The 12,734-nt window shown below is 47.2% G+C and overlaps 1 protein-coding gene across 2 annotated transcripts in view; it reads right to left on the bottom strand.

The window, feature by feature from the left end:
* The window catches only part of LOC126581540 (uncharacterized), a 23,530-nt gene extending 19,552 nt beyond the window's left edge, over positions 1–3,978 (bottom strand). The window contains exons 1-2 of one of the 2 annotated variants that reach the window (XM_050245259.1): positions 3,399–3,978; positions 1–78 (exon numbers count right to left, since the gene is read on the bottom strand). The exon at positions 1–78 is cut by the window's left edge and continues 134 nt beyond it. The gene's annotated coding sequence lies outside the window, so the exon portion shown is untranslated. Of the gene's footprint in view, positions 79–900; positions 1,055–3,398 lie in introns of those variants that run through there. The other variant, XM_050245260.1, reaches the window with a different exon arrangement.
* Positions 3,979–12,734: the final 8,756 nt, after the last annotated feature.

The raw sequence follows: 12,734 nt of genomic DNA, 5'->3' as shown, positions 1-12,734 counted from the left end.
TTCTTATTGATCGTTTATCAGTGGCCGTGGCGTCGTGGTCCGGTGGATATCTCGAGTGGATGTTCAGGGGGCGTCGTGCTGCAATGATGATGATACGATGATGTTAAGGGGTTGATGAGATTTTTCTTTACATGCAGCTGGTGGTGTTGTTTGTCCATATTTACAACGACATAACATAGCAGATGCTCAAGACAATTGTACATAAAGATGGATTCGATTCTTTTTTTTGTATTATTGAGTTCAGAGATCCCGTAAGCTATTAGTTTTTTTTTAATGATCGCTGCGCTGTAAAGACGAATTTGCTAATGGACTAATCGCTCAACAGTGCGACAAAATGTATCGTCCTGTCCAAAGCTTGAAAGCTAACAAAAAACTACAACCGCAGCCACAGGCTAATATTTGTGGCGCCCAAATTTCCGTCCGCGTTTTGTGTCCGGTTGTTTTCGTCACTATCCCCTTCTCCGTCGGACACTACACTGTCCAGAACATATACACGTAGCACTCATATGCCTGTTCAAGTTTATCAAAACGCACTCCGCACGCTAGCACTCTACCGAAAGCTCCTGCCTCTCCAAGGTCGCGGCCTACAGATACCTGATCATTCCACGAAGTAACTCAACCGGCTAATCCAACGCGCCTTTTGTTCGTGGGGTTGTGAGCTACCACAAGCTCACAACAGAAGTTGAACCATCAACATCAGTCTCACAGACAGTGATTAACATAGCAGATTAGATGAAAGAGACTATGTTTTCTACAGTATTGCGGACATGGCCATGGATGAAACCATAGGATCACTTAATAAACAAACAATCAAATCGACCTTGAGCTCGTACGGTTCGCACACATAGGGGACACTTAAGGATTTGGTCAGATCGCCAACGATTCCATTTCCATACTCACACCGTTCCTATCGCTTCGCAACAGGCGCGTTCCTTCAAGCAATTTTTTCGTTTCTTTTGACTTTGCACAACACAAAACACGATACTACTCGCATACTAAGGCTTATGAATGTCTCAAAATCACAGTTCTCATCGTAGCTTTACTTCTGGAGTTTTTTTTTAGCTGTTGTCACACCCTGGCCGCAAAAGCCCACCGATGGCATCCTGCGCGGATCACGCACTGGTTGTGTAGCGTTTGAACTTGACTTAGCGTCGGGAATGACTGACCCATTAACTCGGGCAGCTGCTCCACGGATGTCGCTTCCCTTTGCGACCATCCTCATATAATAACCGGCATCATCATCATCATCATCATCGCCCTCATCGCGATCACCGTCATTCCTGCTCCGGGAACTCTGCGCGAAACCAATTGAATACAATCCTGTTTGGGTGTGTGCTGTGCAGACGAGGTGAAATTATGATTTCACTTCACCACCGGCAATCAAGCAAAAGGGGAGCAGCGTGGGGTGTGACAACCCCGAGTCGAGTGTCGCAGGGACGCGAGATGCGAGATCCACATTACCCTTACCGTTTAACGTCGGCCACCGTGTCAACGTGATCGACAGGAGTGCCGTGGCGTGGCGTGGCGTAGTGGTAACGTGAAGTGAACAGCACCGATTGGTTCTGACACTATTCACTGGTGGTGCTTAACGTCACCGGGAAGCTCTCATCATCATCATCATCTTCATCACCGAGCACCCACTCCACGCGTGCACGCGTGAAGACTGCCAAGTGTCTTCTTCGACGGGAATATGGGCCACCGTACGTCACAGAAAGTGATATAAGATGCTGGTCACGGGTCACCGGTGGCGGGAAGCACCATGGTTTGTGCCATTTCTCTGGCCTGCCACCGCGTTCAACGGAGGACCGCACAAATCGGGACCCGGTTTTCTGCCGGTCGCAACCCGTTCCCTCCCGGGGGTCCTGGTGATGCTTTTTGCCGTTAGGAAGATTGTTCTGGCGGTTGAGCGGTGGTTGAATCCGTTGGACCTCGTTCCGAGGTAGGACTATCCGCGACTTTCTATCTTGATAACCGCAAACGCTCTCACACAAACTAGTGTGCGGCATATCTGACATTGAGATTCCGTTACTAAACTGCTGCGGTGTCGGTTTTTGTGACGTGGGTTCGTGACGGTAATATTTGCTTCAATAGTTCCAGAATGTACACTAGAGATTATTAATGATACTGCTTCAAAAAGGCGTGGGTTAACGTGTGGCCAAGGGGATACACGTGATAAAACTGCTGGCATGAAAAGTTCATAGACTAACGCATAAATGGTACAACTAATATTAAATCGATGTGATCCTTAGTCGGTCTTTCAAATGAATCACGCATCCAACCACCAGCTGTTCAGCTATGAGGTTGTTAGTATCGAATACTTAAATAAAATATCATGAAAAGCTTTATATTGAATTCAATTTGTAAAAAATGGATCAATGATATTATTAACGAAACGAAATTATTGTTCACACCAAAGCGTCACTCGATAAACAGGATTTGGACTTTAATCTAGGACTTTGATAAGTTAAATTACATGATAAATTACGGTAGTGTGGATAATACCGTCCGTAAATACCGACGAAAACTTTTAAAATGTCTGCAAAATATTTAGAAGTTTCCCAAAACTGAACTGCACTTAATTAACAAATTGTAAGAGATGATGCGAGATGTTCGATCAAGTTTGTGCAAAAAATATTAAACAGAAAATTAAAACGATTACGTGTGTTGAAGCAACACCAACGCGGGGACACAACAGATGGCTGGCAAGGTTATGACATCAGTATTTGGTTATGCACGAGGTGTAATATGCATCAAATGCATGCTAAAGGAGAAGAATTAGCTTTTCAAACGAGCCAATGCATTGTGTGATAAATTGCTAACATAGTATCAACTATTGGCTAGGCCTGAATTAAGAATTTAAAAAAATATCGACAATATATTTTTTTTTTTTTTTTTAGTTGGTATCTTACGGACGGAGCCGTATATATTAGAAAGATAGAGGAAGATAGAGTATAAACAGTAGAGGGAACAGGCATGAAAATATCGACAATAATTTAGTTTAAAAATTTTGATTTCACTTTCCAATATAATGAATTTAAATGCTTTTTTCCAAAAATTTATTTTTCTATCCTACCCGATGTACTTATCGTCTTCTTGGTAAAACAGTGGATTCTTCAAGCTGCAATCTTGCCTTAAGATCCCCCTCTCGCAACCCTGCACCCCTCCAGCAAACCAGAAACATCTCAAACGAGCTGAACATTCACAAAATTTGAATGTGAACCAGAACTTCCTCGATGACCTACATTTTGTGCTACACATGAGAAGAAGGTGAGACCCCCTTTCCCCCCTGGGGGGCACTGGTATTCCCCCCCCCCCCCCGGCGTTCCAGTGGCTGTGGCTTTTATGTTTGTGTTAGTGAGTTAAGTTGTAGAGACCTTTGGACGAGATTATGCACTCACCTGCTGCAGCACGCGATCTCATATCCGTACGGGGATTTCTGCTTTCATTGCTGGCCCCGGGCCCAAAACACTCGTAGGACGCTATCTTCCACCCCCTAACCGGAATGTCTCCGTTCTGTTCGTTCGTCTGTCCGTCCGTCCGTTTGTCTATCATCAAGTGGCTTCTTCCTCGCGTTCACGTTAATCTACTATTGTTGTATATAACAAATATCACACATAGCGTTTACTGTTTCGGATCGAAGGTACGTTCTGAGAACGCTGCCCGACTCTCGACCCCGCGTGGCTTTGACGGCGAGAACGACGTGTTTCAACACAGACCACAGAACAATAATGTAACAATATGTAGAACCAGTGGTAGAACTTATGCGCAATTAGCTATTCATGGCGCACGCTGGTGCGCCCAACACCAACCAACGGGGTTTCGGTGTCGGTTGTTGGGTAATCCGGTAATCAAATGAGTTCGGGACCGGGACAGATGACCGCAATCAATAAATTAAAGGATAGGGAAGAGGGGGAAGAGGGAGAGAGAGGGAGAAAGGGAGAGAGAGAGAGCAGGCAGATAGAGTGATGGAGAGCTGCCGTCCTCTCACTGGCGACGTCCTGCGGCCCGAGTGCCGAGCTGTCGCTCGCTCTGCTCCTTATCACGCAGCTCCTTGATGGCACTGACATTGCCCCACATCACTTTAGCGGTTACGTGCGATCCCCCGATACCGACACCACCTCCTCCTGGTGCACCGTTCGCGGATGCCCCCGTGGACCCGTGGTCTCCGTGCTGACGCTGGTGACCGTTGTGGTAGTAACCGTTGCTCCTGTTGTTGCCATTACGCATCAGCTGCTGATCCTCGCTAGCTGCTGATCGTGCTGCTGCTGCTGCTGCTGCTGCGGCCGCTAGTCGGCGTGCCCGTCTCTCCCGGTCCACACCGGCACCACCGTGGGCGGACGCGTTGACGAAATTGTTGTTCTGATCCTTCTCGCGATCACCGCTCTTGCACGGATTCAGCGACATCGTTCACAGGGCGCTGACACAGGTGCTGACGGGTAAATAGTAAACGCACACAAACACTCGCGCACACACTCGCGCACACAACGAACGTCACACTACAGGCAAAGGATCGACATTGGCAAAGACGTTGACGGAGGGAAGATTCACACGAATTGCACGCGACGCCACAATGAGAGGCCAAGATGGCCCTTGTCCCCCGGGGGTTTCGTTTGTTTGGAGATCGCTAGGCTGCTGCTGCTGTTGCTGCCGAACCAGCTGGTGCTGGAAAGTCTTATGCAACCGAGCGGGCGATCACGAACCGAGCGCGATCGTTGTTCCGTGTGCGCCACCGCCGTCCCGAGAGATCCGCTGCGATCCGATCCGATTCCTGCGCTGTTTGGATCGTCAAGCCTCTCTCGTCGTCGTCGTCGTCGTCGTCGCCGCTGATTCGGTTCGGTTTTATTATTGTTATTATTATTATTATTATTATTTTGTGTTGCTGCTGCTGCTGCTCTGGCTGCTGCTACCCCTGACTTGTAGAGTTGCTCTGCTGGCGATCGTTTACGAAAACAACATCCAACGTGCGCGTGCGCGCGCGCGCGCGCCCAGCTACCCTGCCCGGCCAAAGGGGCAGCAGCAGGAGCAGCAGCAGCCGAGACCGAGCGACCGCAGTAGATCATGGGGGCAAAACAAATAAAGAAAAGAGTCGACTCGCGGCCGAGCTCGCGCGAGCACCACACGCACAGCAAATCCGTCGCCGAATCGGCCCCGGCCAAAGGGGCCCCGGGGCGATGCCGGAGAATCCACCTTTCACGAGAGGATCGACGAGTGATTTGTGCAACGCGCGCACACGGGCGCACGTAGGGTGCAGATGCTTGGTGCCCCGTGCCCCTGTACCGCTAGGCAACGGTCTGGCCCTGATCCAGCGGTACCTAGCGGTACATCTCTTCTCGGTTGGGCGCAAAAGCATTAGAAAGACCTTTGTGCTGCGGTTGGCACATGAACATGATGGTGGAGAGAAGAACGTCATCCCCCCAGAGAGAGGGAGAGAGCGACTGCGAACAGGATACAGAGTCACTGAGAGAGACAGCGAATGGCAGCGGAGAGAGAATGCCGCCCATTTGGGAGGCTGTGGGGTATTAGAAAAAGGGCCGCGCGGTCGGTGTTGATCGGGTTCGTCGCTGGAATTCTGCCAGCGAGCGAGGCATTCAAGTCTTTCCTTCCAAATCCGGCTTCCAGCCAGCATACCACAGCATGCCCCAGAGGTTGCCCTTCATGCGAGCGTTTGCTGGTATGAGTGTGATGGTCTCGAACACAGAACGGGATCACCTGTTTCCGATCTGAGGTCTTGCAGTCTGCGTTTGCGTCGTGGGAGGAGGAGGAGGCGGAGCAGTGGTTAGTAACGAAATTTTCACCTGATCTTATGCCCGAACCAAGCAACAGTCGTGATGCTGTTGGTCTTGGTGTTTTTTTCTGGTCAACGAGGGGTGGAGAACACGCGATTGTCATTGTCAGTGGGGCGCGATCGTGAAAAGAACGGTTGTTGCTGGGTGCAGCAGGTGGACGGAGCGACCTCTGGGAGTGGTCCACCCGTTCTCGTACCAGTGTGCGTTTCTCTCTGCTGCTACTGCTGCACCAGTTCCTTCCACAGCATCTCGCGTGCATATATGCTGGCCGCTGAGATGGTAAAAGTGAACCAAACCACCAGCAGCAGTAGCATCGTGGCAGCAAACCGGTTCGCATCTGTAGGGAACGGTATGCAAAAACCGTTCGTCCGGGCACGGCACTCGGTTGCGATCGCGGTGAAGGCCCGGGGAGCCCGCGCTAACGACAGGTGACAGTGATGTTCGGAACGGAGAGACGATCACTATTCTATTCGATGGATCGAGGATGCTTGAAGGAGGAGAAGGAGGTCGCTGATGGGATTTTTGTACCAGAAAAGTATAAAATAAATTTTCGACCTTAAATGCCATTTGAAAAAAAGGGCGATTTATTGTACGGGAACCATTGTGCGGCACTGTGGCAAGCAGCTGCGCTCGATCCTTCGATCTGCAAGGGGTCAATGCCCGTTGGGAATGTTGGGGCCGTACGAGAGTTCGAGGCTGCGCGTTTAGTGTTCCAAGTGTTCGAGAAATTGAGAAAGGAAAGAGAGAGAGAGAGAGAGAGAGAGAGAGAGAGAGAGAAACAAAAAGAGAGAAAGAGAGAGTCTGTGGGTCAATGTTGGTGGTGGTGGTAGTAGTAGTCGCTCGATTCTTAGGCGTTCGCTCGATCCAACATGATACCTGGTGATACGCCCCGAGCGGATCCAATGCTGGTGCGTGGTCAACATTCTCTTTCTTCTCTCTCCGTTCCTATCAACACCTTTCCCCCCTGCCGGTCGGTCGGTGATGCCACCTTGCCCTTTAATTTGTACCACCTTGGCAAATGTAGGTCATTGCAAAAACCGTGCCAGCAGCTGGTGCGAAACGCATAGAACCCCCCCTTTTGGGGCGTATTTGACGAACCCGATGTTGTATCCGGCCTGTGGTTTGTGTTTGTGATCGTGAGCTCACACGTGAATTTTGTTGCTTTGCTTGCGTTCTTAACAATGGTTTTGCATGGAGATGAATGCACGATGACAGACGTTTGGTGGTTGACCCACATTCGAGGGGGGCGCATTTTAGTTTGCTGTATTCAAGGAGGATTGGTTGCGAAGTTGTATTTCAAACATTTAGTATTAACGCATTGTTAAACATCAATATAAAAAGCGAATGTCCCTTTCTATTGCTTTTAATTGGAAAACTCTCGTTGAATCGAGTGTTCCGTGCACGAAAAACGCTTGAAACGCTTCAATCACGCGACATACGAGTGTGTCCAGGCTAAGGTTGCCCTGATGCGAAGCGTTGCGCTGTTCAGCGTGTGTGAGTCACGACCTTCAAGGATAACGACCCAAACAGGGACTAAAAGACGAGCAATCAAATGTTTTTGTGATTAAATGATTGAACCTCAATAATAACTAATGTTTTTGAAACAAAATTTTAAACTCTGCGTTCGTTCCAGGCCACCATATGTTACCATCGAACTTCAATTTTAAGTGCTTTTGCATTCGTATCCTGAGCAGCGGTCGGGTTGGTCGCTGTTATGGAAATAAAGATTTGCTCCCTCGTGTGGCCGGGGGTGGAATGTACGGAAAACACCAAAAGAAGGCGGAGCCATTGGCCACAAAAGAAAGGATTTGGCAAAGCAAAGCAAAGCAAAAGAAAGCTTCTAAAAATACGCTCCTGGCACCGGAAAACGGTAAACCCGTGGCCCACGCATCGCGTGCGCACCGCATCTTCTATCCACCCACGTCCGTTTTTCGATGAAATGGAATTCAATTAACCTCCCATCCTAATCGGGCATGTGCTTTACCTCTCTTCTCCCTTTGCTTCTCAAGCGTGGCTTTTGGTTTTTCATCTTCCAGGAACCACTCCCGAGTGGCCGTCACGAGGTGCGAGGAGTTGCTTCCATTTCGCTGATGACGTCATTCATCGCTGCTGGAGAACCACGGCATGGTATCGTGAGTACAAACCGTACCGTACCAGGTCTTTCATCTGTGGTTGCAAAATGGCTGCCCGGAGGACGTGTATGTGTGCCTCACATACACACAATCTGATTGAATTTCGTTGCCATTTTATGGATTTACGAGTCTTGTTGGCCAGATTTCGTGTCGGCGGCAGCCCCTTATCAGGCCCCGTGTGTATTTCATTACCGCTTCCATATCGCACCACGTTATTGCTCCCGTTGATCGCCTACTACGCCTGGAGTTGCTCTGCTGTGACGTCTAGCAGCAGGCGTCGCAAATCAAAAAGGGAACCTGTTGCTGCCAACGCATCGCATCAACGATATAGCAACCATCGCTTTCCGGTCTACTAAGCTGTGTATGAGCTCGAGCTACGGGGAGGAGCCGCAGCGGAAGTACTTGAATCGAATGTTTCTTCCTTTTCTTCTACGGCCGGATTAGTTGTGTTTTTGTGCGCGGCTTGCGAGCCCATCGTGGACCCTCCTCGAGTCTCCGGTGGATCCGTGGCAAATGATTATCAAGCCAAAAAACCATATACCGTATAATGCGACACTGGCTGTCATTATGCACACGGAATATCCATTTATATGTGGTGCAAGTGTCATAAATAATGCCCTCCAAAGGGGCGCAGGGGGCAATGGAGCAAGGTGTGCGATACGAGTAGATTTACTATCGCCGCTCGAGTGACTTGTACGGAAATGGGTATGAAATGAGAAATAAATTTAACATCAACACCTCCACCCTCGTGGCGCGTTATCAGGTAGTAAAAGTAACGGTTCCGCTCGCCAGCGACCTCAAACTGCATCGCACGACGGTCGCGGACTTGTGGTCTATCAATGACAAAGGGAACGCCAACTCTGCATCGTGAAAATGGCGCATCTTCGTACGACTTTCGTGGGACTGTTTGATGCTGCAGCACAGGAATCGTGCTGGAATTCAGGACAGAGGAAATCAAACATCACCCGTACTCGAATGCACACGAAGGACAGCTTTTAATGGGCTCTCCAGCACCAGCGACCATATTAGGGCCACCGAATGAGCACAAGGACATGCCCTGGGTGAGGAAGATTAATATTTCCGGAAAACCTGGCCACCATTAGGTGGTTCCGGGTGTGGCTCGAAGGACACGACCCTTCACACCTATCTTCGAGGTGTTTAGTGCGTTCTATTTAGCTCACCAAACACAGAAACTGAAACCGAAGAGCGTCTTGGGCACCGGGAGTGCATTGTGTTGCCTCTGTCCTGTCGCAAGCGCAAGGAACATAGCAGCCACAGGCAGCATACAAGGGGACGGAGGACGTTAGCTACTCAGCTGTCAGCTTAATTTAATAACAGTTCACCAAGTGCTTTGGTGCTGGTGGTGCAAAACAAGACCCAACACCCGGCGCCCAGTCCACCGGCGGTGTCTTCGGGAAGTGTGTTTTTGTACCGAACACCGAGAACCGCAAGGAGCAAGTCGACAACAATATGGCACAATGCTAAATGGTGATCGGAATGACAATTCACAATTCGTCCTCTCGTTGTCCCGTCGACGGCACCCGGACCCGGGCTTTGTAGGTCAAGTGTGGGCGAAGGACAGAGCAGTCAAGTGCCGCCTTTCAACGAGTAGCCAGCAGACCATCGCCACAAGTCACCACACGGTGTGACAATTTAAAAACATTCTCTCACAGCGAATCTCATCGAATTTCGCTGAATCCGATCGAACTGACTGATGCATGTTTGCATCCGGTTGCAACTGCGGTTCAATCAATTGTTTTTGTATTTATGGCTTATAAATCTTCTTATGTTTCGCTTATGCTACTGCTGCCTCCTTGGCAATGAAGCCGGTGGACCTAAACGGTTAACGGTTGAGGAATAGAAACGAATGGCGCACCGTAGATCTTTATTTTACGTAAAAGGCGAAGCATCAACCAGCACCATAAACTGTGCAAGCTTATCACCCTCGTCGGAGGACTCTGATGCCTTTGCAAAGTGAAAGAGAGAGCGCTAAGAGAATGCTTTACCTATGGTGAACTGAAACTTTTGACTAACTTTCGGCTGGGAGCATCGTTTTGAAGGGTGTTTTTTCGACATCTTTTTCTTCGCAAAATGACCATCGTGACTGGACCCGAACCTGCACTACACTGACCGTGCTTAGCATTTCGCATGAGTGAACCAGACCGGGCCGGAAGTCAATTTCAAACGTTATTCATCAACCAACCGGCACGGATGATGATGCGGATGATGATGGATCGGTGAACGGTGGAGGCACAGTGGAAGGGATATCTGCTTTATTTTCCTTTGTTCTATCGGTGCGCCCTTATCAGAAGGATGGGTTTCCTTCCTTCACAAAATACCGTAGCTCGATTGACGTCGTGATGGAGGATTTCATTTGCGGCATTTGAATGGCACTCGACCCAAAAACCAGCCAAAACCTTTCGGGCTCTCTCTCGCTCTCTTTAGTGTAGCAGCACGGTGTCAACTGTGAGGACAACATCTTGGGAAACGAATGTGTGATAGATGCAAAAAAGCAGGAGGGACGATAAGGGATAGATCGTCTAACAGTCTTCTGGATTCTGGATTGTTTATCGAAAGAGCAGCATCGAGTTACATAAAAGAACACTGCTGGCTCACTAAACACGTGAAAATAACACCGTACCAGATTCCAACGATGACGAAACGAAGTATAGAGATTTGCTGGCAAAAATATTCGATTCGATTATCGGGAATTTCCTATGCGGCGCACGAGGAAATTGTGTTGTTTTCAGTTTCAGCGTCATAATCGTGGCATATCGGTTGCTTTGCGGAGGTTTTGCCACCGGTACCGAGTTCGATTCCAACCCGATTCTGATCGGGCTGGTCCCGGATGTTGATGGATCTATGTTTATTCATTGGCTAATCGATAATTCTCAGCGTTTATTTAGGTGCTACAATACAAACGGAAGCGTGGCAATGGCAATGACTTCCTTTAGTGTGTCGGTTTGATACTTCGTGTGCTTCAATGTGGTTTGGCTTCGAAGAAGCTTCAGAGCTTCGGCAGTACTTGATTAACAAACAGTTGTTTTCCATTTTCAATCTTAAGAAGTTTATTACCTAGCATGTTTAATTTTAAGCTGTTCTTAAAGGCAATGTTGCTTTTTTGATTTTATCTTCTAGGGACGGCAAGCAGTTACACGGTAAACTCAAAGCTCTAAATACAACGGCTACCTTTTCGAGTACCGTTGTTCAAATCACTTGTCAAATTTATCACTTGGAAAAGGTTCCTTCTTGAATTCTTCGATTGATCACGATCGAGTGCTTTCGTCCTTCAGTTCCTCGAAGGCCTAAGCCGGGTTTCCAGGTTGAGATGTTGACAGCGCTTTTAGCTTCACGTTGTGTCGGGTTTTCCATTGTCTTTTCAGCCGTTGAGGACTAGAACAAGTGTCAGAATGATTTATTTTCATCACGTTTAGATTGCTATTTAGTTTTTAAACACCATTTCGAGCGTATGTCTGCTAGAAGCGGTGGTAACATTGTGTTTTCAATCATTATGCTGGGCATTGGCTTAGAGCAATGACTTAAGGGGGCTTTGGCATTTAATTATTTTTGTGACTCATATGTTTATCATTTTTCCCTCAATGCTGATCCTTTCAAGAACGTTGGGTAATTTTTTTGAATCAAACGAAGCAAAACTGACAAAGATATACAAACAAGGCTCCATGGAGCTCGCTACTTTGAAGAGCGTTTCCCAAAAACCAACCGACTTTGAGTCGGGGCCCATCGTACCGTAAAAACTACTGCACCAATTGATTTGAATTTTCTAACACATAATCTGTTCACTCTTTGTCAGGTAGCCCCGTCGAGATTTCATGACAATAGTTGATACTTTTTTTTTAAACTTTAAAAATCGTATTTTTAGGCACAATGTCAAAAAGCATCACTTTATCAACTTCAAAAATCTACCAAAAATCGAAAATAGGAAATTCAACAAAAACTCGACGGAGCTACCTAGATAAACTTACAATCTATCAAAAAAATATTGATTTGTATTTTTCTGATGACCCATCACGCAGCTACGATGGGCATCGTCAAAGGTATCTTTTCGCAGACACGACTGCTTAAATTTGATGCCATGGATGGAGTTTGTAATGAATCTTCCCCAAAATAAAACTGAATATTCTTCAAAAGTTGCAGTTTAATATGCCATTCATTTTAAAAAATAAAGTTGAATGGTTACGTCACAAAAATTCGTCAAAAATGATCCTTCCTTTGGCCAGAAATTACTGAAGCCCCCCTTAAGTTATCTTGAAAAAATAAACTAAGATTTCATCAAATTTGTATGGTTATCAATCGGTTAATTGCCGTGAATCGAGCAAATTGCGTCGTCCTATTGCGACCAATTGCCTATTTATGATCTTAAATGTGTTGCTGATCGAAATGTTTATGAAAATGAAAATGTAATTTATTGGTGATAGGCTTCTCAAAATTGATCATAGATGTTCTAAAGGTTGGAAATTCTCTATAGCAATTCGATGTTGGATGTTCTAGAATATGTTACATACATTTTACATACATTACAACTCCGCTCACCAAAGCCAATACACCAAACAACCATTATGACAAACAAAGTAGACTATCAGCAACCAAAAGTACAATCAATTTCTTGCAACGTGTGCCTGTTGTGCTTTCTTGGCAATTAAATGATGTAAAGACGAAGCCAGTATGCACAGTTTTTGCATCCAGCCACACTAGTACCTACCTTTATTTCTATTAATTTACATAGCGTTCAGTACCTACCCATAAGGAAGGGCGAATCGATTTTGTAACTTCCGAAGTAGGATAATAGAGCTGGCTT

The sequence above is a fragment of the Anopheles aquasalis genome, chromosome 2, assembly GCF_943734665.1.
Source record: "Anopheles aquasalis chromosome 2, idAnoAquaMG_Q_19, whole genome shotgun sequence".
NCBI classification, from domain to species: domain Eukaryota; kingdom Metazoa; phylum Arthropoda; class Insecta; order Diptera; family Culicidae; genus Anopheles; species Anopheles aquasalis.
This window is presented reverse-complemented; position numbering and strand designations above follow the sequence as displayed.